General features: G+C 38.9%; 1 long non-coding RNA gene across 1 annotated transcript; it reads right to left on the bottom strand.

Annotated features, from left to right (window-relative positions):
* Positions 1 to 1,812: 1,812 nt before the first annotated feature.
* Positions 1,813 to 2,884, bottom strand: LOC134760273 (uncharacterized). Its single transcript, XR_010137499.1, has 2 exons — positions 2,757 to 2,884; positions 1,813 to 2,038 (listed from the first exon to the last, which is right to left on the bottom strand). It is a non-coding gene; the product is annotated as an uncharacterized LOC134760273 (long non-coding RNA).
* Positions 2,885 to 26,300: the final 23,416 nt, after the last annotated feature.

Genomic DNA, 26,300 nt, shown 5'->3' with positions numbered 1-26,300 from the left:
CCTCTGGAAGTTTTGTCTCAGAGGAGTACCCGGCCGTGTGAGGTGTCAGTCTGCCCCTACTGGTGGGTACCTCCCAGTTAGGCTGCTTGGGGGTCAAGGACTCACTTGAGGAGGCAGTCTGCCCGTTCTCAGATCTCCAGCTGTGTGCTGGGAGAACCACTACTCTCTTCAAAGCTGTCAGACAGGGACATTTAAGTCTGCAGAGGTTACTGCTGTCTTTTTGTTTGTCTGTGCCCTGCCCCCAGAGGTGGAGCCTACAGAGGCAGGCAGGCCTCCTTGAGCTGTGGTGGGCTCCACCCAGTTCGAGCTTCCCCGCTGCTTTGTTTACCTAATCAAGCCTGGGCAATGGCAGGTGCCCCTCCCCCAGCCTCACTGTTGCCTTGCAGTTTGATCTCAGACTGCTGTGCTAGCAATCAGTGAGACTCCGTGGGCATAGGACCCTCTGAGCCAGGTGCGGGATATAATCTCCTGGTGTGCCGTTTTTTAAAGCCCGTTGGAAAAGTGCAGTATTAGGGTGGGAGTGACCCGATTTTCCAGGTGCTGTCTGTCACCCCTTTCTTTGACTAGGAAAGGGAACTCCCTGACCCCTTGCACTTCCCAAGTGAGGCAATGCCTCGCCCTGCTTTGGCTCACGCACGGTGCGCTGCACCCACTGTCCCGCACCCACTGTCTGGCACTCCCTAGTGAGATGAACCCGGTACCTCAGATGGAAATGCAGAAATCACCAGTCTTCTGCTTCACTCACGCTGAGAGCTGTAGACCGGAGCTGTTCCTATTTGGCCATCTTGGCTCCACCTCCCATTCTTTTTTATTTTTTAGGAGATGGGGTCTTGTTTCTGCCCAGGCTGGTCTTGACCTCCTGAGCTCAAACAATTCCCGCTCCTCAGCCTCCCAAGTAAAATTCCTTTTATTCTTAACCTTGCATCCATGGGCTTTTTATTTAAAAAGCCCATTGCAATTATAGATATTGTTGGTTTATCTGTTTCATATATTTAAAACCTAACTTTAAATAGTATCAATATGAAATAATAATTGGGGAGCCCCAGCTTATCAAATAGTATAGAAATATAGAAGAACCTAAACAAAATTTTAGACTGTGCTTTTTAAGAATGTGATTTTATCAAAGTTAGGAAACTTAAAACTCTAAAACTTTTGCATTCTCCATTTTAAGCACTTCACACTTAGAGGTAGCTTAAGGATTTCTTTTTATCATTTTTTAAATTTTTTTTTGCGACAGGATCTCACTCTGTCACTCAGGCTGGAGTGCAGTGGCACAGTCTCAGCTCACTGCAACCTCTGTCCCCTGGGCTCAAGTGATCCTCCAACCTCAGCCTCCCCAGTAGCTGGGACAACAGGTGCATGCCAACACACCTGGCTATTTTTTTTGTATTTTTAGTAGAGACGGGGTTTTGCCATGTTGCCCAGGTTGGTCTCGAACTCCTGAGCTCAAGTGATCCGCTCACCTTGGTCTCACAGAGTGCTGGGATTACAGGCATGAGCCACTGTGTCTGACTTCCCTTGTGAATGACTTTTTAATTAGCTACTCTTTATTGGGTACCTCCTTTGTATGAGGCCTTGAACATTTTCTCATAGAATCTTCATAGCTTCCCTATGAGGCATAGATAGTATTATTTCTGTTAGGCCAGTGTGGATACCAAAGCTCGGAGGAACTGCTTGTTCAAAGACATCTGGCAAGGGAAGGCAGAGCTGGGATTAAAAACTAGGGTTTGAACTCATATCTTCCCAACCTCAAAGCCTACACCTTCTTCAGCAGCCATCATAGCCCCAACGAAAAAAAAAAAAAAAGGCCACCACCTTTTGCACCATTTATTTATTCATTTGAGCATTAATTCATTTATTCATTCATTCAGTTAGTCAGTCAGTCAATGCTACTTGAATGCTTACTATGGGCCAGGCATGTGCCAATATTAAAATGATGAGCCATAAAAAGGGCACCATCTCTGCTTCCACAAAGTTGAGAACCTTGTTCCCTCCAGGTTAGTTGCTTTTTCAGTATTTACAGATGAGGATTAGCTCCCTGCAAACACAGATAAGAATGTAGAGTGAGGGAAAAAAAATGTTTTTAATATAGGAGATGAACATTTTATGAATATTTCCATGTGAAAGAACATTAAAATTGATTACTAGGCATAGGTTATGTGTTTGACTAGATTCCTTAATGACTTCAAGATGAATGAAGCACAGAAATTAATTAGTGGCTGAAACTCATGAAATCCCTGGTGGGGAAGATATAGCTGATCGGATTTTTACATGGAGTAGAAGCAAATGATAGAAATTGAGTTCCTGTTAGGAAGGACCAAGCATTTAAGACCTTGCTTAATGATATTTCTGGAGTGCTAGCAGCCTGTGCGCTCTGGGCAACACTGCCAGATTCCTGAGTGAAGGTACCAACCTCACAAGCTATCAACTACAAATGACAGAACCCATGATGTATGTCAAGACTTCAGTGCCCAGAGGGGCCAGTAGGCTGCACACCCAGTTACAGAGGGCCAGGACTATTAACAGGTAGGAATAGTCTTCATTGCTACATACACACAATATATTTTCTCCTATTGGTAGATCTTTCATTTTCCCCCTTGTGATAGAAACGTATATATAGGGAACTTCACTTTCACCTTTACCGTAAGAAAAACAATAGCCAGAGAGCAATAATGAATGGCCAATGTTCCACCTCAGTCTTGGGGGGCAGTATAAATTGGCAGGGCCTGTGGGACCCTGGAAATAACATGACTTACCTAATGGGGCAGCTGCGACTCAGTTCCCGCTTATAGTTGCCATGAAAGAGGGTCCAGTTGTGTCAGATATTTCTATTTTTAAAGAGAAGCCAGAAATCTCGATGTTTCTGTAAAATCATCAGATATTTACATATTGGCAACCAATTTAAAATTAAAACAACAACGAAAGTCTTGGGCCAACCTTTTAAATAGGTGACCAACCATTCAGGTTTTCCTGGAACTGAGGGGTTACCTGGGACATGGGTCTTTCAGTGCTAAAACAAGGAGAGTCCAGGCCAAACTGGAATGGTTGGTCCTCTTAGACCAACCATGTTTTGTGGAGGAAAAACAAAACATCTATATGGGCCAAATAAAGTCTGCAGGTGGTCAGCCTGTGACCTCTGAGGAATAGGACAGCAAACCAGAATAGGATTGACACAGACATATTTCCTTTTCTTTATTTCATTTTATATTTTTTGAGATGGAGTTTCACTCTTATCGCCCAGGCTGGAGTGCAATGGTGCAATCTTGGCTCACTGTAACCTCTGCCTCCCGGGTTCAAGCGATTCTCCTGTCTCAGCCTCCCGAGCAGCTAGGATTACAGGTGTGTGCCACCACACCTGGCTAATTTTTGTATTTTTAGTAGAGATAGGGTTTCACCATGTTGGCCAGGCTGGTCTCGAACTCCTGACCTCAGGTGATCCATCTGCCTTGTCCTCCCAAAGTGTTGGGATTACAGGTGTGAGCCACTGTGCCTGGCCACACTGACATACTTTCTTTCTTTTTTTTTGAGATGGAGTCTTGCTCTCACACAGACATATTTTCAAAGGAATGGAAAGATATTTGATTATGAGAGATAAAGACTACATATACATGGACCAAAGCACTACCAATGTGCTCACTTCCACTCTCCCCATAGTCCATATCTGATAGCCACAGCTAGATTACAAACAATTGGAATGAACTGGTAACAATGCTATAAGGTTGGCTTTTTTGATTTTTTTTTTTTCAGCTCAACTTTGACTAAGGAACACACAGGGGAGAGAGCCTTTCTTTGAAGAGTGGGAGGTAAACAGAAGCAGAGGCTAAAAAGAACAGGCTGAGTGCTCTTAAAGGTTGGACACAATCTAAGGAAATGTTGGAAAGTTATATGGAATTGTCTTGAACCAGATTTTTTTAATGTACTTAAGTTTTGTAGCTGAGGTTAAGGGTTAATTTTTCACCAGCTTTGCTTTAAAAACACAAAAAACAAAACCCAGATTTTGTGTCCATAGAATATTACTTTGAGAAGGGACCTTAATCACTGTGGCAGAAGAGTTCAACCTGGCCTCTTCAGAATTGTGTGGGAGGGCACCAATAGAGTGATAAGGGAAGGTGGCAGCATCTTTAAGATGCATTTCCAGCATAAAAATATTTCATGAGACAAAGAAAAATGATCACTAAAATCTAAAACCAACAGAAGTTATTTCATACTCTGCTTTTTGTTTATGAAATCAAATGATAATAAACTACTGAATGCTCACGTTGCTGAAACTCGATGCAAATTATGTCCTTTCACTGAAGGACAGTGGAATTGAAAAAGGAAAATTCATTATCAAAAAGTCTACTAGATAGTATCTGAGCCTTTTCATTTGGTCGATGCACATTTAAAAAATACCTATTACTTGCAAAACATAGCCAAAATGTTAAAAACAACCTTTCCAACCATAGTTATCCATTGACACATACTTGACTTTATTCTTCAGTTTCAACAGCATCACTTTTTCATAACAGAATTCTCCTTGAAGTTAGAGAATAAACTCTGTAGTAAGGCTATGCTCCAGGCACATAAGGAGCAAGTAAATGCAAGGCTGACTCTTATCTTATTACACTAGCATGCTGCACCAGCCAGAGAACTTACTGGTCATATTAACAGTCTCAAAGAGGTATTATTAAGGTCCAAAGACTCACCAGTTTCTTGTCTGAGTAATGAGAATCTTCTTTCATTTACCTTGCTTTCTTTGGGGCCAAACATGGTTCATCTTTGACACCTGTTTGTGTAAATTCCTAGGAATCTCAACAGAGTAGGATAGAGGCAATGGCCCAATAGTGTAAATAGCGTGAATGTCATACTCACAAACCACAGAGGCCAACCCAGGTTCCTTGAAAACTCTGAGAGGCTCCTAGAGACTGGAGATCAATGGAAGCTGTCTTTATTATGGGTAGAAAGCATGTAGGTGTAAGGCACTTAAATACAAGCTTGGTGAATAGCTCAGGATCAGAATGATCTGATATGAGGTGCCAGCACCTAACAATGAGTTTATGGTTAAAAAAGCACACCCACACTGCCCCAGCACTTGCCATTCCCCTCCTGATTAAATCCAGGAAGGCTGCAGGATGGGAGGGGTGTGTTAATTCTTTTTTTGAGACATGATCTCACTATGTTGCCCAGGCTGGAGTACAGTGGCTATTCACAGGCATGATCATTGCACACTACAGCCCAGAACTCTTAGGCTCAAGCAGTCCTTCTGCCTCAGCCTCCTGAGTAGCTGGGACTGCAGGGTGCATACCAGTGAACCTAGCTCTAATGGTGTGTTAATTCTTGAACCCATTTTGGGGGTTGCTGACACTGGAAAATGAGTCAACAAAACATGATTATAAAACATTGTTTTGGTGTTCAGGCTAGATTTCCTGCTAGGACAAATCTCTGAGGGGCTGTTTTGGGCCCTTTATCTCAGAAATTAGTCTTAGGAATTTTGTTATTGTGTATGTGAATATGTGTGTTTAAAGTTAAAGCTCCAAACATTTATGATCTCATAAGTTCTGAGGGTCAGGAATCTGGGGGCAGCTTAGCTGTGTGGTTTTAGCCCAGGGTCTTTCATGAGGTTGCAGTCAAAGTGTCAGTCAGTGCTTCATTGTCTGAAAACTTGACAGGGGCTCTAGGGTCTACTCCAAGACAGTGCATCTTTGGCTCAAGCTGGCTAATTCATATGGCTATTGGCTGGAGGCCTCAGCTTCTTCCATCTTGCCATCAACCTATCTGTGTGGTTGCTTGAGTGTCTTCATGGCAAGCCAACTAGCTTCCCTCAAAGTGAACAATCTAAGAGAGAAGGGAGGACTGCAATTAACATGGCTTTTTAAATTGTATTTTTGAGATTTACAGCGTCTTGGTGTCACTAAGTTGCTTCATGGCTTCATGCCCCTGGCAGCCAATATAGTATTGGGGGTGATGTGGACTTTCCAAGGGTTATTCACTTGCTTTCAAAGGAAGCAAATGAGTCTGCGTTGGAAGATGTGAAAGGTGGGTGATGATGTGGGCACTGCAACTAGGAGAAGCCTCCTAAATAAATGACTGTCATTCATTGCCTAATAAAGTTATAATTGTCTAACTTCTGGAAGAGAAGGATTTGACCAAATATTTAGTCCAAACCTCCCATTTTACAGATACCAGTTGAAGACATGAGAGATGAAATTCTACATAAATACCTTGGAGTATTTGTATTTAAAAGAGTCATCCTCTTTAATTAACGTCTCTTTGTAGATAGGTTGTTACAGCACAGTATAGATAAGCAATCTCTGGACTTTCCAAGGCCATTATGAACAAAGACAAGATAGTGGCTGGCCATGAAGAAACTGGATATCTGATTCTCAGCCACCTTTGAGTCATGTGAATCTGAATGCAGAAAAAGAATCAAGATCATAACACTAAGTCTCCCACACATTACTGGGATAATGAGTTGTTGGAAAGTTGTAAGGAAAGTTTCTTCTTCTGGGCCTCAAAGCTTTTAGAAAAAATGCAGGTTGAGTACTCCTTATTCTAAATGCTTGAGACCAGAAGTGTTTTGAATTCCTGACTTTTTTCAGATTTTAGGATATTTGCATTATATCAATTGAACATCCAAAATCTGAAAATCTGGAATCTGAAATGCTCCAAGACTCCAAGGAGCATTTCCTTTGAGCATTATGTTGGCCCTCAATAAGTTTTGGATTTTGGAGCATTTCAGATTTTGGATTTTCAGATTTAGGATGCTCAACCTATAATTGAAAATATTGGGTAACTTGCTTAACCTTGCTAAGACCCATATCTTTTTCTGTAAAATCAGGCTGATGATGGAAACCTTATTGAATTCTGATAATCAGAAATAAGCTATCCTATGTGGGTGTCCAATAAATGGTGGCTGATTTTATTATTACTATTACAATTATATTTTTTATTCAAGGCTTTAGGCTCAAAAGCAATATGTGGTTATTCCTACCTAAGAGAACGTTTATCCCTTTAGTTCTCAAAACTACATTGGGATATCTGATCTGTGTTGGTAGCAGGAGTAGGAGATTCTCCAGGTCACTGTAGCATTGTGAGGTAGTGTTTCTCCTGAGACCACCTGGAGCAGAATTACCTAGTTATTGGTTAAAAATGCAAAGTCTTGGATCCTGCCACAGATCAACTGAGTGTATAAAAAGATGGAACCCTGAATCTACATTTTTAACAAACTATCCAAATGATTCTTATGCCCACTAAAGTTTGAAAACCTCTACATAAGATGTTTTGGAGCCCTTATGAGGCTCACAGAGGACAAGCTAGATAAATTGATCTTAACCAGAAGTTTCTATATTTTAAAAACTTATGCATCCCCATCAATAAAATATTTTGTGTAATGTAACCCTAATGTTTATATATTTCCTTATACATTTATTTTAAAATTACTTACAAGTACCACTATGCTAATATATATATTATAAAACAAAATAGAAATTTTAAAAAGATGAGATAAAAATTCAATGTAGAAATTTTAATATTTTCTTTCCACATTCCAGTGGATCATATGATATATCCCTTGGAATTTGTACTCCCTACACCAGAGACCACTGGTCTAAATCAGAAGTAGGCACTATGGTTGTGTTCATTCAATCACTTATTAAGCAAACATTATAGAATTCCTTCCAAATGCTGGGCTTGTCCTAGGCTCCAAGGCCTCACTGTGGTGATCATCTCCTTCCATCATACTGAAGTGCTGATAGCATCATCACATCATCAGGTGTAAACCCTTTGTTCTTTCTAAGTTCTGTTGGTAGGAAGGTTCAGGTTGCCTCCTCCAGGCAGTAGGAGTGGTGCTGCATCTAGTTCAAGGCTATATTCAAGGTCAAACATATAACTTAACAGAATATTTGGGTTGGGGGGAAAGTCCAAGACAGTCTTGGTATGTCACTAAGGATCTACACAATGAGGTTACAATAGATAAGTGGCCCTCACTGAACGGCCCAGAGCACCATCTTTGGGAAGGTTATTTGGCCCTGTGGAAAGAATGATGGACTTGGTCTTGGAGGATCTGTATGTGGGTCTGGCTTCATTTCTTACTCTGTGAACTTCTGTAAATTGCTTACCCTCATTGAGTGTCTGTTTGCTGTTTTGTAGAACAAGAATGATAACATCTTTTTGCTATCACAATCAAACTCTCCTCATCTTTGATAATCACATTGAATTCCAGGTTTAATCAATCAATGAGTTTGGTTATAATAGCAAACATCTTTTTGCTATCATAGTCAAACTCGCCTCATCTTTGATAATGGTAGCATTGAATTCCAGGTTTAATCAATCAGCTGTCAATCACTATGGATTTATTGAATGCCTGATGGATGTTCCAAAGCATCATCGGGTAAGTAGAATTCCACTTTTCCTGATTTTGCTAGAAATCAAGTTCTTATTATCCTGAAATCAGCTGCTCACCTTCTATCTGTCACCTCTCCACTGCCACAAAGGTTAAGGGATGTGACTTCAAAGCCTGGCTTTGCCATTTTGTCATTTAATTTCCTTAAGCCTTTGTTACCTTATCTGTAAAATGAGGATAATGATATTTACCCCTGAAATTAGTGAGAATTAAATGAGATAAATCATGTAAAATGCTTGGTACAATTGAAGCATAGGAAAAATTGAATATATTATTACTTAAATGGAAAATATGGTGAGGTTCTTTTTCGACATTTTGGCAAATGCGAACTGAAACCTGATACATCTGTTTAGAACTAGATTTCACTTGGGGATTCTAAAGAACCAAGTGATTTGACCTTCTATCTATTCTTTTTTAAATTTTTTGAGACAGGGTCTTGCTCTGTTGCCCAGGCTGGAGTACAGATGGCTCACTGCAGCATCAATCTCCCAGGCTCAGGTGATTCTCCTGCCTCAGCCTCCTGAGTCCCTGGGATTACAGGGGCGTGCCACCACACCCGGCTACTTTTTTGTATTTTTTGTAGAGACAGGGTTTTGCCATGTTGCCCAGGCTGGTCTTGAACTCCTAGGCTCAAGCAATCCACCCACCTTGGCCTTCCAAAGTAATGAGAGTACAGGTGTGAGACCTTTTATCTTTTATCTGACTAACTTTCTTATATTGGTCATTAAGAATAAGGTTCAAAGATAGGTTTTTTAAAAAAAATTTAGTTAGGGAATTAATAATGACTTGCTTGGCAGAATGAAGTTTTTGGCTATGTTTGAGATTGGTCTATATTTAAGAACTGCCCCCCAAATTAAGACTAAATATTTACTAGACATAAGAATAAATGGAAAAGATCTTGCTAATGTAATAAAATGTGATCATGAAGCCATGAGTTCATAGTTTATATGTGCCACAACAAAGCTTTGATCCTGACTTTTAAATTATATAACACAAATCTTACCCTAATATTTAATAACAATGGATTTATTCTTGTTACACAAGCTATTGACATAGCTTAAATTACTCACTTAGTGATGTGTGATGTAATAGACTGGCATTTCCTTCATCCTGACTTTTACAAGGAGGATTTGATTATATAGGCACATTTTAGCTGATCATAACTTGCCTTCATAATAGGTCCACAGCTAAAAAAAAAAAAAAAAAAAAAAAAAATGACCAAAGGGCTGACCAGTATTTGTTTCTGAGTGAATTTGCATGCCATTTTCCTTAAATATCCTAAGTACAAACCTAATCTTTAAAACAAGGGCTCTCTTCTGTTGCCTGAGTTTGAAGCTAATCTTTGTTCTAATTTCTCTTTGTATCTTGTTCTGCTTTCCTAGCATTGTAGACTCATAGTGGCATACAGCATTAGAATGGGAAAGAAACTTAGAGATCTAATTCACCTCTATGACCCAGGCATGTTAGTTGATCATTTTCATCAACCTCGGAGGGGAGAATACACTCAAGGTCATGATTTGCAGCTCTGCTTATGGTTTATTTCTCCCAGCAAATAATATTTGTTCAATTTCTCTGACTCCCGATTTAATTTTTTTTGTTCAGATGTATAAAAGTGTGGTAAAATCAGATTAACCTGAAACACTGTGTGCAGTTCTTTCCCTAGAACAAGACTTGATACGTGAGTGGAAACTGGTATTTCCAGGTTCTCCTCAATGAGGTGTGGCAAATTGTGCCATGATCTGCTATTGGAACTGGTTATATTCACCCCATGATTGTGTATTTTTAGTATTATGACTCTTCGAAATTGAGTATAAAATTGTCTACAATTTTAGTGAATATTCACGTTCAGAATTTTTTTTTTTTTTTTAAGACAGAGTTTAGCTCTTGTTGCCCAGGCTGGAGTGCAGTGGCATGATCTCGGCTCACTGCAACCTCCACCTCCCAGGTTCAAAAGATTCTTCTGCTTCAGCCTTCTGAGTAGCTGGGACTACAGGTGCGTGCCACCACACATGGCTAATTTTTTATTTTTAGTAGAGACGGGGTTTCACCATGTTGGCCAGGATGGTCTTGATCTCTTGACCTCATGATCCAACTGCCTCGGCCTCCCAAAGTGCTGGGATTACAGGCGTGAGCCACCATTCCTGGCCTAGAAATCATATTTAAGGCACATACTATATCTCCTTTTTTCCACAGTATGATTTAGATTAAATGTTTCTTACTGAATTAATTACACTAGAGAACCCTAACCAAATTGAAGATTTTTTATATTGTAAAAGGATTTTTAAAAGTCTAAGATCTTGATTAATAAATTAGATTCTGAGACTCAGAAGTTATTATTGAACTTTAATTGAGGAAAGCCATTAGAAATGCTAATCTGATATCCTGGGAGTTGTAAATATTGTATAGTAATAGCATATTTCATGTTATCAAACAGATGACACTATTTAACAAAAATAAAAGTCAATAATTTAGCAAATAAAAGGCAAAGTAGATGTATGAATGTAGCATCAGAATAATGTAAAATAGGCTCCCAGAACTATCTGTGTTTACAGAGAAAAATGGTATAATGGGGATATGGATGTACCAGAATAATGCAGCCTAGATGTTGCAATTTCAGAGTACATAATTGTGAACAAAGAAATAAGCCCAGGCTGGGTGCAGGGGCTCACACCTGTAATCCCAGCACTTTGGGAGGTCGAGGTGGGCAGATCACCTGAGGTCAGGAGTTCGAGACCAGCCTGATTAACATGGCGGAACCCTGTCTCCACTAAAAATGCAAAAAAAAAAAAAAAAAAATTAGCCGGGTGTAGTGGTGGGTGCCTGTAATCCCAGCTACTTGGGAGGCTGAGGCAGGAGAATCGCTTGAACCTGGGAGGCGGCGGTTGCAGTGAGCCGAGATCATGCCATTGCACTCCAAACTGGGCAACAGAGCAACAGAGCGAGACTCTGTCTCAAAAAAAAAAAAAAAAAAAGGAAAGAAATAAGCCCAGACCCAATGCATTATTATATATTATTAAGCAGTAGGAAGTGTGAAGAATCTTAGATTTCTAGAACTATGTAGTTTGTACCTACTTTCTTACTTCCTTAGTCACTATACTTGTTTCAACTAGCAATCAACTGAAACTGCTTTCAGAGAGGTCACCAATGAATTACAATTTGCCAAACTTTCTTCTGCAAGGAAAAAATTTGACGTTGAGTACTTCCTCCTGAAAATTCACTTCTTATAAATTCATATAATTTGTACTGTACTTTATAATCTCTAGCTTCCATGGTGTTGTCACTGAATAGTTTTCTGCTATTCTTATTCTTCCTTCACCCATACCATAATTAATTATTGATATCCAATATTCCATACTTGGTCTTTTTTCTATTAATGCTACCAGAAGTTATGAACATACAATATGCATCAAATCACACATGCCCACAGCAGACATTGTTAATTGATTTTGGCAATTTTCTCTCAATCCTGATTCTATCCTAGAATTCTAAAAAATGCTTCAGGCAGCCATCAAATGATCAGAGTTTGTATATGAAAAGAAACCTTTTCTGTACTCCTGTTTTACATAACTATCTTGGAAGATCTCATCTGTACTCTTGACTTTAAATTCCAAAAAGCCTATAGCTTATTTATTAGTATATCCAACTCCTCTCACAGAGCCTGGAGAACATGGTTTGCATTGGATAAATATTTGCAGAATGAAAGCTAAAATGTTAGATTAGCTAACAATATCTAAGTATATTTTGACATACCTTAATAACTGAGTGCAATAAAAATTGAAATATAATGTTCACAGAGAATATAGAAAATAGTGATGTTACAGTCAGTTATGTACATTTTGAAAAATGTTGTTTCTGAACAAAAATTGCTTTCTTGACAATACTTCAAAATTATTGTCGAATAAATAAACTTATGTTCTGTTCAATAATAAGAAACACCCAAGGGAGCTGTGGAGCTTGGATTAGGGATTTGAGGAGTTGGTATCAGACTAGTCCAATGGGTTATTTTGCTTCAAAATAGTAAATTCCAATCCAATGACCAGTGAAAATAAAATGTGCTGTTTATTCCTAGCCAAGGTTAAAGTAGTAACATATAATTTGCACTGTACTTTGTAAACTTTTGAAAGAATTATAAATCTTTCATAATCGAAGTTACAGCCTAATACTTTTCTCTGAAAATTAATAAAGTAAATAAGTCTCTAAAATGTTTACTACAATAATACTTCCAATAAAACATGTTTATATACATAGAATAAAGTATTACAAAATTTGAGCCTGGTTTTTATCCTTTATTGTCTCATTTTTTAGGTTAGTATGCAATAGGGAAGTATTTTCCACTTTGGTAATATTGCCTAAACTTTATTTATATACCACTTTTACCATTTTTTCCTATATTCTTAAAAATGCACACTATTACCCAGCATATAGCACCAAATAAATGTTTGTTGGTTCTTATTTCCCCCCCAAAATAATAAAATAAATGCTACCTATTATAATTATATGTTTTCAAAGATACTTGGCTTAAGCTGAGGGTGAGAAGTCTATGTATTTCAAAGCATCTAATAATGTGGTAGTTCCCAAGGGCCTGGTTTGAAGTTCCAGAGGTCCAAAGTGTGACCAACCAACTCATACTGCATTTAAAACTAGTGAGCATTCAATTCCAGAGTGTAACAAGAAAGTATTAATAGCAGCACAGAAATGGGGTAGAAGAGCCAAGGACAGGAAGGCCCAGGTCATTTATAATGTATTAATATTTTAGGCAGACTTTTTTTTTTTTTTGGTAGAAATGGGGTCTAGCTATGTTTCCCAGGCTGGTCTTGAGCCTGTCCTCAAGTGATCCTCCCACCTTAGCTTCCCAAAGTGCTGGGATTTAGTCATGAGCCACCGCGCCCAGCCAGGCAAACTTTTTCTGTAAAAGATTACTTGGTAAATATTTTGGGTTTTGTGGACTATAAAGTTTCCATTGCAACTACACAGTTCTGCTGTTGTAGTGCAAAAGGAGCCATAGACAATACATAAGTAAATGGATGTGGCTGTGTTCCAATAAAACTTTATTTATAAAAATAAGCAGTAGCCTGGATTTGTATCAGGGGCCATAGTTTTCAGATCCTTACTCCAGCGGTGTAGTTTTGGTGCTCAATTAGTTTTCGTAACTCTACAGACTGTCTTTTCATCTTATTTTATTGTTTTATTCTCCAGTTTTATTGATTGATTGAAACGGTGTTTCATTGAATTTATGTTCTTTTAATGTTTTGTGATAAAACACACACACAGGGAATTTTCCTTAGGTTGTGATTTCTTCCAGATAGGGTTCTTAATTTGCTTTTTTGTATGTCATATTCCTTTCTTATGTGCTTGTGTGTGTAGTGTTTGCCACTGTTATATCATTAATTTTTATCATGCTCATTTTTTTTTGTCTTTTTTTAGAAACAAAGTCTCAAGGCTGGAGTGCAGTGGCATGATCATAGCTCACTGCAGCCTCGAACTCCTGGGCTTAAGCAATCCCCCCACCTCAGCCTCCCGAGTATATCATGGTCATTTTTTTTTTTCTTCTTGAGACAGGGTCTCAGTCTGTCGCCAAGGCTGGAGTGCAGTGGTGCCATTAACACTCACTGCAGCCTCCACCTCCTGGGTTCAAGCAATCCTCTCAGCTCAGCCTCCTAAGTAGCTGTGACTACAGTTGTGTGCCACCATGCCCGACCGAATAATTTTTGTATTTTTTGTAGAGATGGGGGTCTCCCTTTGTCGCCCAGGCTGGTCTTGAACTCCTGAGTCCAAGCAATCCACCTGCCTCAGCCTCTGAAAGTACTGAGAAAACAGATGCGTGCCGCTGCGCCCAACTTATATGAGATTTGTTTCTCTTCCATTTGGGGCATGGTTTGTAGGCTGCATATTGAGATTGGAACTACATGCAGTCTTTGTTGGAAGGCATGTTTTTTATCTGAGATATTGCTAAATATTCTATACCAAAGATCCATCAAACTAGTTTGGGGTGTATTTTATTCTTGGACTGATTCTCCCAGGCCTTAGATCATTTTTCTAATTCTTCATGGAGCTCTGGAAAATGATGAGGCCTGGAGTATTTAACTCCTGATGTTGCCTATTCACTCCACTGTTTCACCTCTCCCCAAATTATTTTGGGTGAGGGGAGGTATATTAGTGAGAATTTTTTGGATTTGTTTCATTCAAAATATTAATACAATATTGCTTCTGGTAATTGAGAACAGGATTAGTATACCTTCTCAATCCCTTTCACTTCTTTTTTTGTTTGTTTGTTTAGGCATAAGTTTTGGTCCTTTCCTTGTTTGGTAATGGTGGGTTTTTTTTCTTGCTTTTCACTTATTTGCCTATTTTGTCTATCTGAGAGCAGTATAGTGTGGTAGTTAAAAACACAAGCTCTGAATTGAGACTGCTGGGAATCAAATTTCAGGCCGGCCGCTCACTAGCTATAATTTGTGTTTCAGTTTCCACGTCTGTAAAATGAGGATATAATACTGTTTTTCATAAAGATATGCTATTATCAAATGAGTTAAAATGTATAAAGTCCTTAGAATAATGCCTGGCACATACTAAGTACTATTTATATTTTACTATTTTTGTTATAGATTTTTGATTTGTCTTCTCAAATATTGGGATAAGTGATTTTGCAATTTGGTTCACCCTGCTATCCTGACCTTCTGCTATACTAATTTTTAAAACTTTACAGATATTCTTTGTTAGAAATTAAACCTAAAAAGCTGATTAACAGACTGTATTGTAATCACTTATGAATGGTAGAAGCAGCAGAAAGGAAAAAAGGCCATAAATATATATATATAATTAATAAGTAAATTGGAGAGAGTTAGCCTTGCACCTCTGTTTATAAATCAAATTAATTTATTTTCAGTTATGTGTAGCCTTGACTTATTCTGCTGCCTAGGCTTGTATGTGATGTGACTTGCTTCAGAACATGTACTTTCTACTTCGTTTTGTCTGTTTGTCTCACACCAGCCTCTTCCAAGTCCCTGTTTGTCTCACATCAACGTCTCCCAAGTCCCAGAAGACCTTGTCTTTTAGCCACAAATGCCTTTTCTTATCTCTTACCACCTGGAATGATGTTGGCTTTAGAACTTTCCATTCCTTTCCATGTAAAAGAAGTGTTTGTAGTACTGGCTCTAGACGGCAGAGAGATTGATTACTGCCTGTCTATGTTTTCACTCAAAGTTTTAGGTAAAAATTTGGTCCTTCATTTAATTTGTTTGTGGGGTTTAGGGTAAAAAGATCCTATCAAAATCAGGGACATTGACCCCTTAGAAATATCTTGCCTTGTAAAGATTAATGGAACTTTTTCAACAGGTTTCACTGGGGACTTGAAATTTATAGACAGGCCACATTTTGCATAAATTATTTGCAGTTCCTACACCTACATCCTCTCACAGGGTGAGTGTGTTTTTCTTTTTAATCGTGGAATTACATTGAAATAAAATTGAAATAATTCTATTTCAATAAAATCAGCATTGTTGTATATGATACACAATTAATTTTTTGGTAAAGTGAAGATCAAATAGAAAACTCATTTTATTTCAGTCTTTGATGAAAATATTTTTCGGCAGCATACCACACTCCTATCTTAATATTGAACATGAGAAAATTACTTTGAATCAACATTGACGCCAGGACTTAATCTGAAAACTAAAGAATACCTTTGATACCAGTTTGTTTTGCCCTAAAAATATTTTTTTTCCATCAAAGAATATTTGTTTCTTGAATATAATTAATTGAGAGTTTGATATTTTTCTCTTAGCTCATGTTTATATTCTACCACAAAACGGGGTGTGACCAAAATATTTGGTCAGTCTGAGTCACTGTGGCTCATGAGGTCAGTTACATAAGTCAAGGTCTAATATTTCCAAGTTTCTGTGTAGCCAGTCTACATGAGAATCAAATGTTGAACCAGACCTCTCAGCCCTTTCTACTTCTACCATATTTATATGAACATGACAAAAATATAAAGAATGGCGATATGCTTCTTTAAACAATTAGGCAGCTTTTCAAGTGTTCAGAAATAATTCTGAAAATAATAGAACAGACTCCCCGGTTGCTACTACCCAGATGTAACACAGGATTTAAGGACTTTTAAATTCTTAAAAAATTAACTGTAGGCCGGGAGTGGCAGCTTACACCTGTAATCCCAGCACTTTGGGAGGCCAAAGTGGGAGGATCACTTGAGCTCACAGGTTTGAGCCCAGCCTGGGCAACTTACAAAACCCCATCTCTATAAAAAAATACAAAAATTAGCTAGGTGTGGTGGTGTGTGCCTCTAGTCCCAGCTACTCGGGAGGCTGAGGTGGGAGGATTACTTGAGCCTGGGAGGCAGAGTTGCAGTGAGTCGAGATGGAGCCACTGCACTCCAGCCTGGGTGACAGAGTGAGACTCTGTCTTAAAAAATAATAATAAACAAATATAAAAGGTGAAAGGTGAAGGTGCTCACTCCCCATGTTATTCTTCCCTTCTTTCTTTCCTTAGAGATCATTGTTCTGAAGATAGCACATATATCATGTATCCACTGCTGTGTCAAAAAGTATCGCCCCTAAAACTCAGTGACTTAAAACAACAACCACTTATTATGGCTTATAGTCCATAGGTCAGCTGGGTGGTTCTATTGACATGAGCTAGCCTAGGCTGATCTGAGCTGTGCTTGCCCCTTTGTCTGTGGTCAATTGGCAGGTCAACTGGGTGCTGGCTTGTCTTGGTATGGCCTTAATCATATGTCTGGCGGTTAGCTGATTGCAGACTGGGCAATGGGGTTGTCTGGGCCATGCATTGCTCATCATTCAGCAGGCTAGCCCAGGCTTACTTACAAGGTAGCAGCAGGGTTCCTTGGAGGGAAAGTAGAAAGGAGGAATGCAAGGCCTCTGGCAAAACATTCCGTCTCCTGTATTCTGTTGGTGAAAGCAAATCACAAAGACACCACATTCAAGGAATGGGAAAATACACTTTGCTTTTTGATGTAAGGAGTAGTAAAGTCATATTGTAAGTGGGAGTAGGTTTCTAGGAGGGGTGGAAAATTGTGACCATTTTGTGATCTGCTGCAAAGCACATATATTTTTTCCATGTATGTGTTTTACATTTTTAGTAGATGTGTTTATGTTTATAAATAATATTTTGTATTATTATAAAATTAGCATAATTTAATACCCTATTCAATATATGCTTTTGCACATTGTTTTAAAATTCACAATCACGTTTTTGAAATGTACTGTTTTGATGAAATTCATCTCATGTAATATCTATACATTCTGTTGTTGATGAACATTTAAATTATTTCCCATTATTTTTTGCAATCACCAGCAAGTTTGCAATGAGTATGCTTGTACACTATTTCATATGCATATATGACAGTTTCTCTAGATACACTACTTAAAATGGACCTATTGTTCTAGATACATACATTTTCAACTTTATTGGATATTAATTGCCAAATTATTCTCCAAAGTAGTTTAGATGAGTTCACACACCCCTCCAGGGTGTATAACAGCTTAATTTCCTCTATATCTTTATGAAGTACGCTTCATATTATCAGTCTTATTTTTATTTTTTGTAGAGCCAATTGGAGAGTATTATCATTTTAATTTCATGTTAATTTAAAGAGATTGAACGTATTTTCATTTGTATACTGGCCTGATAAATTTCCTCTACTGTGAATTAATTGCTTGTTCATATATTTCAACATCTAAATTTTATCTTGAATATTAAAAATATTTTCACTGAATTATTTATCTTTTCTTTATAAATTGCTAGTGGTTTAAAAATAAATACTAGAAATGAGGCATTATTTTGTACCATCTTTTAGATTGTGGTATATCTTTTAATTTGGTTTATTGTACTTTCTGTTATACACATACTTTAAAATATTAATGTAGCAAAATATGTCAGTATTTTTCTTTATAGTTTGTGCATTTTTGTCTTGCTTTTGAAAACATTCATAGCTGGATGTCATAAATATATTCCTATATTTTCTGCTAAAGGTTGAAAGTTTTTATGTTTAGTTCTTTAATCTCTCTAGAATTTATCTTGTATATGAAGTAAAATAGAGATCTAATTTTATCTTTTTATCTTTTTTCAAATAGAAAGCCAGTTGTCCTGGCACAAGTTTTCAAATAGTTTTCCTTTCTCAATGATTTGTGATGCCAACATGCCATATCCCAAGTTTCTGTGTAGACGTGAGTTTGTTTCTGGGCTCTTTGTTCCATTGGTCTATTTTTCCATCTCTGCACCATTGCTCTACCCATTTAATGGCTGTGGCTTTATAATAGGTTTTCTATCTGGTAGGGATAATATTCTCTTTTATTCTCCTTCAAAATTTTATTGGCTTTTTCTGGCCCTTTGCTCTTTCACATTAAATTTAGAAGTAGTTTGTCAAGTTAAAGCATGAAAAATTCCATACAAAAAGAAAAAAATAGAACAAGGTAAGGGGGATTGAGAGGGAAGGGCGTCAGGTTATGGTATTAAATAGGGTAGTGTGGATAGGTTTCATTGAAAAGTAAGATTTGCGCAAAGACTTGTAGGAAATAAAGAAATCAGCCAGTTTTCTGGTGACACATCTTACAGGCAGAGGGAACAGTCAGTGTCAAGATTCTGAGGCAGATTGGATTGAGGAAGAGCAAGCAGGCCAGAGAGACTGAAGCAGCATGAACAAGGGGAGAGGCCAAGGAGCTGAGGTCAGAGTGCTTGTGGTCAGAGTCCAGTAAGCCGTGGTAGGGATGTTGGCTTTTGTTCTGTGTGAGATGGGAAGTCATTGCAGGGTTTCGAATAGAGTTGTGCTGTGGTCTGACTCAAGTTTTAAAAGAATCACTCTGGCTCCCATGTTAAGAATTGAGTGTAGGGAGTAAGAAGAAGACCAGTAATGTGGCTATTGCGATAAACCAGGGGAGGGAAGTGGTGGCTTGACCTGGGTGGCAGCAGTGTAGATGTGAAAAGTGGCTGGATTCTGGATATATTTCACAAGTCGAGTCAATGGGATTTCTGATGGATTGTTGTAGGAGTGGGGAGGAGAGTGGAGTCAAGGATGACTCCAAGGGTTTTATGAGCAACTGGAATATAGTGTTGCTATTAGCTGGTTTAGGGAAGACTGTGGGAGGAACAGTTTTAGGTAAAGATCAAAACTTGGTTTTGAGCATGCTAAGTTTGAAATACCTATCAGACATCTAAGAGATGAATCTGGAGTTTAGGGGAGAGGGGCAGGGTGGGGCTATAGATTTGGGAGTCATTAGAATACATACCTGGTATTTAAAATGTGGAGACCGGATGAGATAATCTGGGGAATGAGTATAAAGAAAAGTGGTCCAAAGACTAAGCTCCTTGGTAATGATACAGAAGCGGGGAAGGGAAGTGCTGGCAAGGGAAGGGCATGGTCCCCTTAAATGATATGGAATGGGGGAAGAGCGTGGTCCCTGGCTAGGGCTCTACCCCCTGGCCTGTGCCTGCGGACCTCGGTGAGGACAGGCATTTTTGTTTTCCTGCCCAAATGTTGCATTTCCTAAGACCACCCTGGCCTGCCATGCCCCCATTCTGTGCCTATAAAAACCCTAAGATTCTAGCAGGCAAACACAAAAGCGGCTGGAAGTCGAGAGGATGCCGGGAGCACACGGCAGGCACTGGCACGCCAGCGGGCCATCGACCAGCAGAATGATGTGGAGTTTGGCAGGGGCAGTCGGAGGAGAGCCTGGGCTGCTAAGCAGACCCAGGGCTTTCTGGAAATGTTATAAAACAAGTTAAGTTTGTGGTATATAAATCATCCCTCAAGTTAACAGCCTCGGCCGTTTACAAAAAACCACACACACACACACACGCGACGGAAAAAGGAGCCAAAGAGATGGGGAGTAACTAGTGAAGGATCTGTGAGAAGGAGTGGCCAGAGTAAAAGGAATAAAATAGGAAATTGTGGGGTCCTGGCAAACAACTCAGTATAATTCTCATTTTTTGTTTGTCCTTCATTGTATTATTTCTCTACTATATTTTTCCCAGCTAGAAGTTGGATTGAAGAAATTAAAAAGTGTGTTACTTTCATTTTCTTGAATATGTTCTTAATCCTGGTTTACATCCTTGTTCAGACTGCTTTTCTTTTCTCTCTTTATTTAGTGAGCAAATAACTTTGAAGTTTTATGAGACAGGATTATCTCAGTCTAAACAAAACTGGTTAGTATTGGAGAAAAGAAGGAGTAATGAGAAGGGGAAAAGGTGACTTTGAATGAAGAATCTTTGCTAAGATGAGCTCTGCAGGTACAGAAACAATAGAGGATGGAGTCATTGTGCATCTCTTCGCTCTCCTACACACCCAGTCGTGGTGTGTGCCCTTGTAAGCAGAGAAGCAAAATATTGCAACAGTTTACAATGACATTCAACAAGTGCAGCAAATCCTGTGGCAATGGATTTTCCTGCTTATATGAAGCCTGAGACATGGAGGTCATGCTTTGTGACTTTAGGAATGGGCAGAGTAAAAGGCCCTGGAAGATGGCTATCTTTTAATATAAGGGCTCTGGTAGCATTATGCAAAACAACACAGAGGTTTAGTCCCTGCCCCATGGAAGCCTTCACTTTAAAGGGTGTGGTGTGTTGCAAAATGCATGAAGTCACTACTTAGAGGTATACTTAATAAGGGAGGATGAAAGTGAAGCAAATGCAGTTCTCAGGATCAGAAAAGTAACTTGCCAGCAAGTATGTATTTTAATTGTCCTTTTTTTCTTCATGCTGAGAAATTACGTAAAAGTTTGAGATTCAAATAAGGAAATTTGAAAATGATCTCACAATACTGAAACATAAAATTTAATAGGCGAGGAAGCAACATATCCTAGGTGGCAAAGTTAGAACAAATTCCTTCCAGTCTTCTACATCTTTGACAAGACAATGTGAATTGATGTTTCTTGAGGATGAAAATCAATGGGTTAAAGATCTAGACCAGGAACTGGGTAAAATACCTACCTTTTGATAGGTTGGAATTTGGAGCATAATTCACTTTCACTGCTACAGTAGTATGAAAGGTAATGTTTGTTTTAGTATATCTCATCCAAGAAGCTCAAAACTATCTAAAACATGTGGATTATTTGGTTAGAAAAAGCATTTATTGGCCAATTCATAAATCACAGGAATGTTTTAAAAGCAATTTGAACCTATTGCCATTTGATTTTATCCAGTGATCAAGTGTCACAAGTTACTTTATGGCTTTAAAGAGGACCTGTCATCAGCGAGGAGTCTGAGAGCTGGTCTCCCAGCCTCTCAGGCATGGGTCTGTCTGAGCTGGGGATGGGTTGGAAGGACTACAGGGGTTTAAAATGTTCCAAGATGTTTCTGTTGAAATGATGGTAGTTGAATAGACTGGGTTCCTTTTGAAGCATGGCGATTCCATTCCTGTTCCTGTAGCTGTGGGAGGGATAATTGCAGAGTGACAGCATGGGAACTAGCCCAGAGATAGGGCTACTTTGTCTCCGTAAGTGAATTTCTCCTCATGGCAAACCTAAAGGTCAAACCCTCCTCTTGTGCAGGCGGCATCTGACCACAGGTGGGTTGTCTGAGATAGTCAATAGGGTCAAGCTGCATGGAGTGGCCTGTTGGATAGATTTATTCATCCATCTATTTAAAATGTTTTAAAGATTGCCATCTATGTGCCAAGAACAGTCCTAAGAACTAAAATACAATAACGAAAAAAACTAGGTGAGGATCCTGTCCCTATTAGTAAACTCATGTAGAATTAGGACTTGTGCTAAGGACTAGAAAGCTATAAGATTCTGTGTTGGAGCAAAATGGGGTGGGGTAGAGTAGGGCATAAGCCTGTGGAATAGGCTGGCCAGTGACATAAGGGGGAGGAGATGGAGCGAAGAAATGGCCTGTGGCCCAGCAGTTGGGTTGGTCTTGCTTAATTTTCCAGGACACATGAGGCCAGTCCTGAAGGAGCAAGAGTCCAAGAAGAAGGATCACCTTTGAGAGTGGACGCTCACCCAGGGCAGCAGCAAAAGGAGCATGGGGCAGAAGAAAACCAAGGTCCATACAACACAGCTAAATGCATAAATGGGCAGGGGAGGAGGGAGTGCCATCATCCATGCAACCTAGCTTACAAATCCCCTAGTGGCAAAGGGGGATTTATACAAATTTCCCCTAGTGTCAAAATCTCCTGGGAAGGGCAAGATTTTTTTTAAACATTACAAGAGTAATTACATGTGTATTTGAAAAAAAAAAAAACCCTTTAAACAATACATAGAAGTGTATGAAGCAAGGAATGGGTTTTTTTGAATACTCATTAATATTGTTTCAAGATATTAATACCATTTCAAGGATCAAAAAGTCTTAACCCATTTGATACTTACAAAATGCCGTATATATTTGTATGCATCCATTTTGCATTGCTGTAAAGGAATACCTGAGACTGGGCAGTTTTTAAAGAAGTAAAGAAGTTTAATTGGCTCACAGTTCTGCAGGCTGTACAGGAAGTATGGTGCCAGCATCTGCTCAGCCTCTAGTGAGTTCTCAGGAAGCTTACAATCACAGTGGAAGGCAAATGCAGAGCCAACCTATCAAATGTTGAGAGCAGAAATAAGAGAGAGGGAGGAGGCACCAGGCTATTTTAAACAACCAGATCGCGTGAGAACTCATAGATTGCCCACTCATTACAATGAGGACAGCACCAAGCCATTCATGAGAGATCCACCCCCATAACCCAAACACTTCACACAAGACCCACCTCCAACATTGGAGGTCACATTTCAACATTTGGAGGGGACAAAACATCCAAACCATATCAATACAACTACCCTCCCATCTCTAAATGGGCATACAAAGCAGAGAGGGATAAAGTCACTTGCCCAAGTGCACACAGAGAGTAAAAGTGGGAGCTGATATTTAAGTTCAGGCACTTTGTATTTGTAACAATTACACCATGTTGCCAATCCCCTTGTCCATTTTTGTACTCCTTGTAGGAAATATGTTAAACATACAGGTTTCTGGGCCTTACTTCTGAATCTGCATCTTTGGAGATGGGCCCCAGAAATCTGTGTTTTGAACTTGATCTCCAGTAGTTTTTTTCTGTATATTCTAGACTGGCATTGGGAAACAGAAGATAGTAAGGACAGCTTAAAAACTTTTTCAGTTAGCATGGTAAAGCCTTATTTAATGCCTGGCCATTAAGTAAATTCAGAGGTTATCTGGAAGGATGTATGTCTGTGTTGTATGTGACTATACCTGTAAAAAACGCTCAGAATCAGACAATAGATAAAGACTCCGAAGACAGACATAGAGACGAAATGCCGACTTAGCCACCCGGGGCCAGAGAGATTGGAGGTCAGAACTAAAATAACACTTATATGTATATGGCATATCCTTAATTAGTTGAGATATTTGTAGCTAACTGTAGAATAAAATTGGTGTATTAGTCTGCCTAGGGTGTGATAATAAAAAATCCCTGGAATTTATTTGTTTCTCTTAACATCACAATTGAAGAACACTGCTCAGGAATGGAAGAAATTATTGACCCATTTGGGGTCTGTAATAAGGCCCGGCTAGAAATCACTGCATAATGACACCTGGAAGGCACGGTGATAGAGCTGCACAGGGCTGGTTACAACATGGCATAGACAGGTCCAAATGTTACTTCAATTTATTCCCTCACAGTGGGTCCATGATCTGGTACTCAATTTTACCCATTAAAAAAAATCCAATTCATTGATTCACCTTGAGGTGAACCCCTAAGGCAACAACATAAAGTCCAAATAAAAATGTGTCCCAGAGTCTCTCTCCCTGCACGGCACTGAGTAAACACTGACACATTCTTATTTGTGAGCTATCAGTTTCTTTGGCTCCTCAAGAACCACCACCCTTCAGTTAGCCATTTTACATTTACCGTTAAAAATATTTGGTCAGTCTGAGTCACTGTGTCTGTGGTTCTGTAAGGCAATTTTTAAAAGTCAGAAGAAATGGGCAATACCTGAAATCATTTATTTAAGGAAAAGGAGTGAAAAGTTAGTGAAAGAGAAAGATGCCAAAGAGACATCCTCCATATTCATAACTGTTTTACTTTCTGCTCCTCATTTAATTCTGCATCTTTTTTGTTCTTGAAATAAGCTTCTAAGATTTCCTTTACATTGTCTTTTACTGTAATCCTCCCCCACCTCTGTTTTAACTTTCAATTTTTAATTGGCTGTTATTTTTATTTATGCCTTTGGCTTGCAAAACTCTGTAACAATCAGTGCTAAACGTTGTGCTGCTTGATGACTGTTATTATTATATCCTTATTATATACTAGAAAGTGGGGCATTTTCTTTATTTTTATTTTGGATATTATTTACTATTATTTGGATATTGTACTGTGCTTTCATCTGTGTCTTATATTTGCTTTGTCTTTTATTTTTTATCATTTGTCTCAAATTCCTTTGATGTTTCAGGCCATACATATTCTCATCCACTCTTCTCACTTTGGTTACTTTTTGAATTACTGTGTGAGATTTCACAGCCTACTCATTTTCCCTCCTCCACCGGCAGGTGTGGTAGCAGAGCAGAATTTTTCATGACAGGCTAGGTGGAATTCAGTGGAGCTTGAGTGGCAGCTCTCCTGATGGGCAGCAGCCATCTTGTGTGGTTCTTATATTTTTAGGATGCAGGCTGAGGCTATTGTCTTCCCCACAGTTTACTGATGGATGCATTTAAGTGATAGAGATTAAATAGCTTTCCCAGGAATAAAACAATGAGTCAGTGATAAACATAAGAACCAAAGGCAGAATGCTTGGCTTCTTAGCTATCCATAAATAACTTAGATGTTGGTGCATTGGCAATATTCTTCTTCTATAGCAAATCTCAGATAAACATAACAAACACTCTTCTAAGCACAAATGACAACCTTGTGATGATTCTAACACAGACTCTTGGGAGCGTTCCCTTTCTCTTCCCTCTTGCCCCCTGAAGCATACTCTTTCTCAATAGGCTCAGATGTTCAGCCCAACTGCTCTCCAGTCCAAACTCCCTTCCAAGCCAAGACCCTATAACTTTCTTTCTCCTCCCTGGTAATAAAGCAGGTCTTGGACATCAGAGCTTCCCAAAGATTACTAAGTACTTAATGTGTTCCTGTACACTTTTTGAAGGTCTCTCTTATTACCTCTAACTTGCACATGTTTAATATCAAATGCCGGGGGCCAGTATCAAGCCCTGGAACAATATCTCTTTGTTCTCCCTGTTTAAGCTTTCAAAATCCCACAAACTATGCCTTTCAGTTAATGTGTGTCCTAGTCAGATGCCTTGTCTGTCTCCTGGTGTAATCAGTTTGGTTGTATCTGGACACTGGGTAATTCTGTGTGACAAGACAGGGGTGTTGCCTAAGGACTGGACAAGGCCTTCTCTTTAGCCATCTCACATGTGGTCTGAGAGGTTCAGTGGGAAGACCTTGGTGCTATAAAACAAAACCATCTACAACAAATGCCTAAAATCTCTGCAGTCTGATGTCATGTTGCACAATAAATGTAAACACAACACACAAATGACTCTAATTAATATCAGCCTTCTGCAGTTAAACCAATGTGTGACTGTTTCCTCATTTTGTTAGTTTTCAAATATTCCTTTCTTCCTTTTTTTTTAACAATTTAACTCAATTTTAATAAAATGTTTCCCAAGCATTATTTTGACCACATACCCAAATTTAAGTTGTGAACATTGACAGTGTCCATTATATAAACACACTTGAAGTTAAGGACTTAACAATTTTCTAATATTAGCCTCTTTTCTATACTGCTTTTCACACATGTGCCCATTAACAAATGGGATGTCTGTTAAATGTATTGGTTTGTGAGTGTTTCTGGAAAACCACGGTGCATGAAGACCAATTTCCACGCCAGCATTGCATGCATCCAAATATTAATAATGCACAGAGGCACAGAATTAGAGCAGTTAAGAGAGCAGATTCAAATGC

This window comes from Pongo abelii, chromosome 1 (assembly GCF_028885655.2).
Source record: "Pongo abelii isolate AG06213 chromosome 1, NHGRI_mPonAbe1-v2.0_pri, whole genome shotgun sequence".
NCBI classification, from domain to species: domain Eukaryota; kingdom Metazoa; phylum Chordata; class Mammalia; order Primates; family Hominidae; genus Pongo; species Pongo abelii.
Note: the sequence above shows the minus strand (reverse complement) of the source record. Positions and strands in the feature narration are given on the sequence as shown.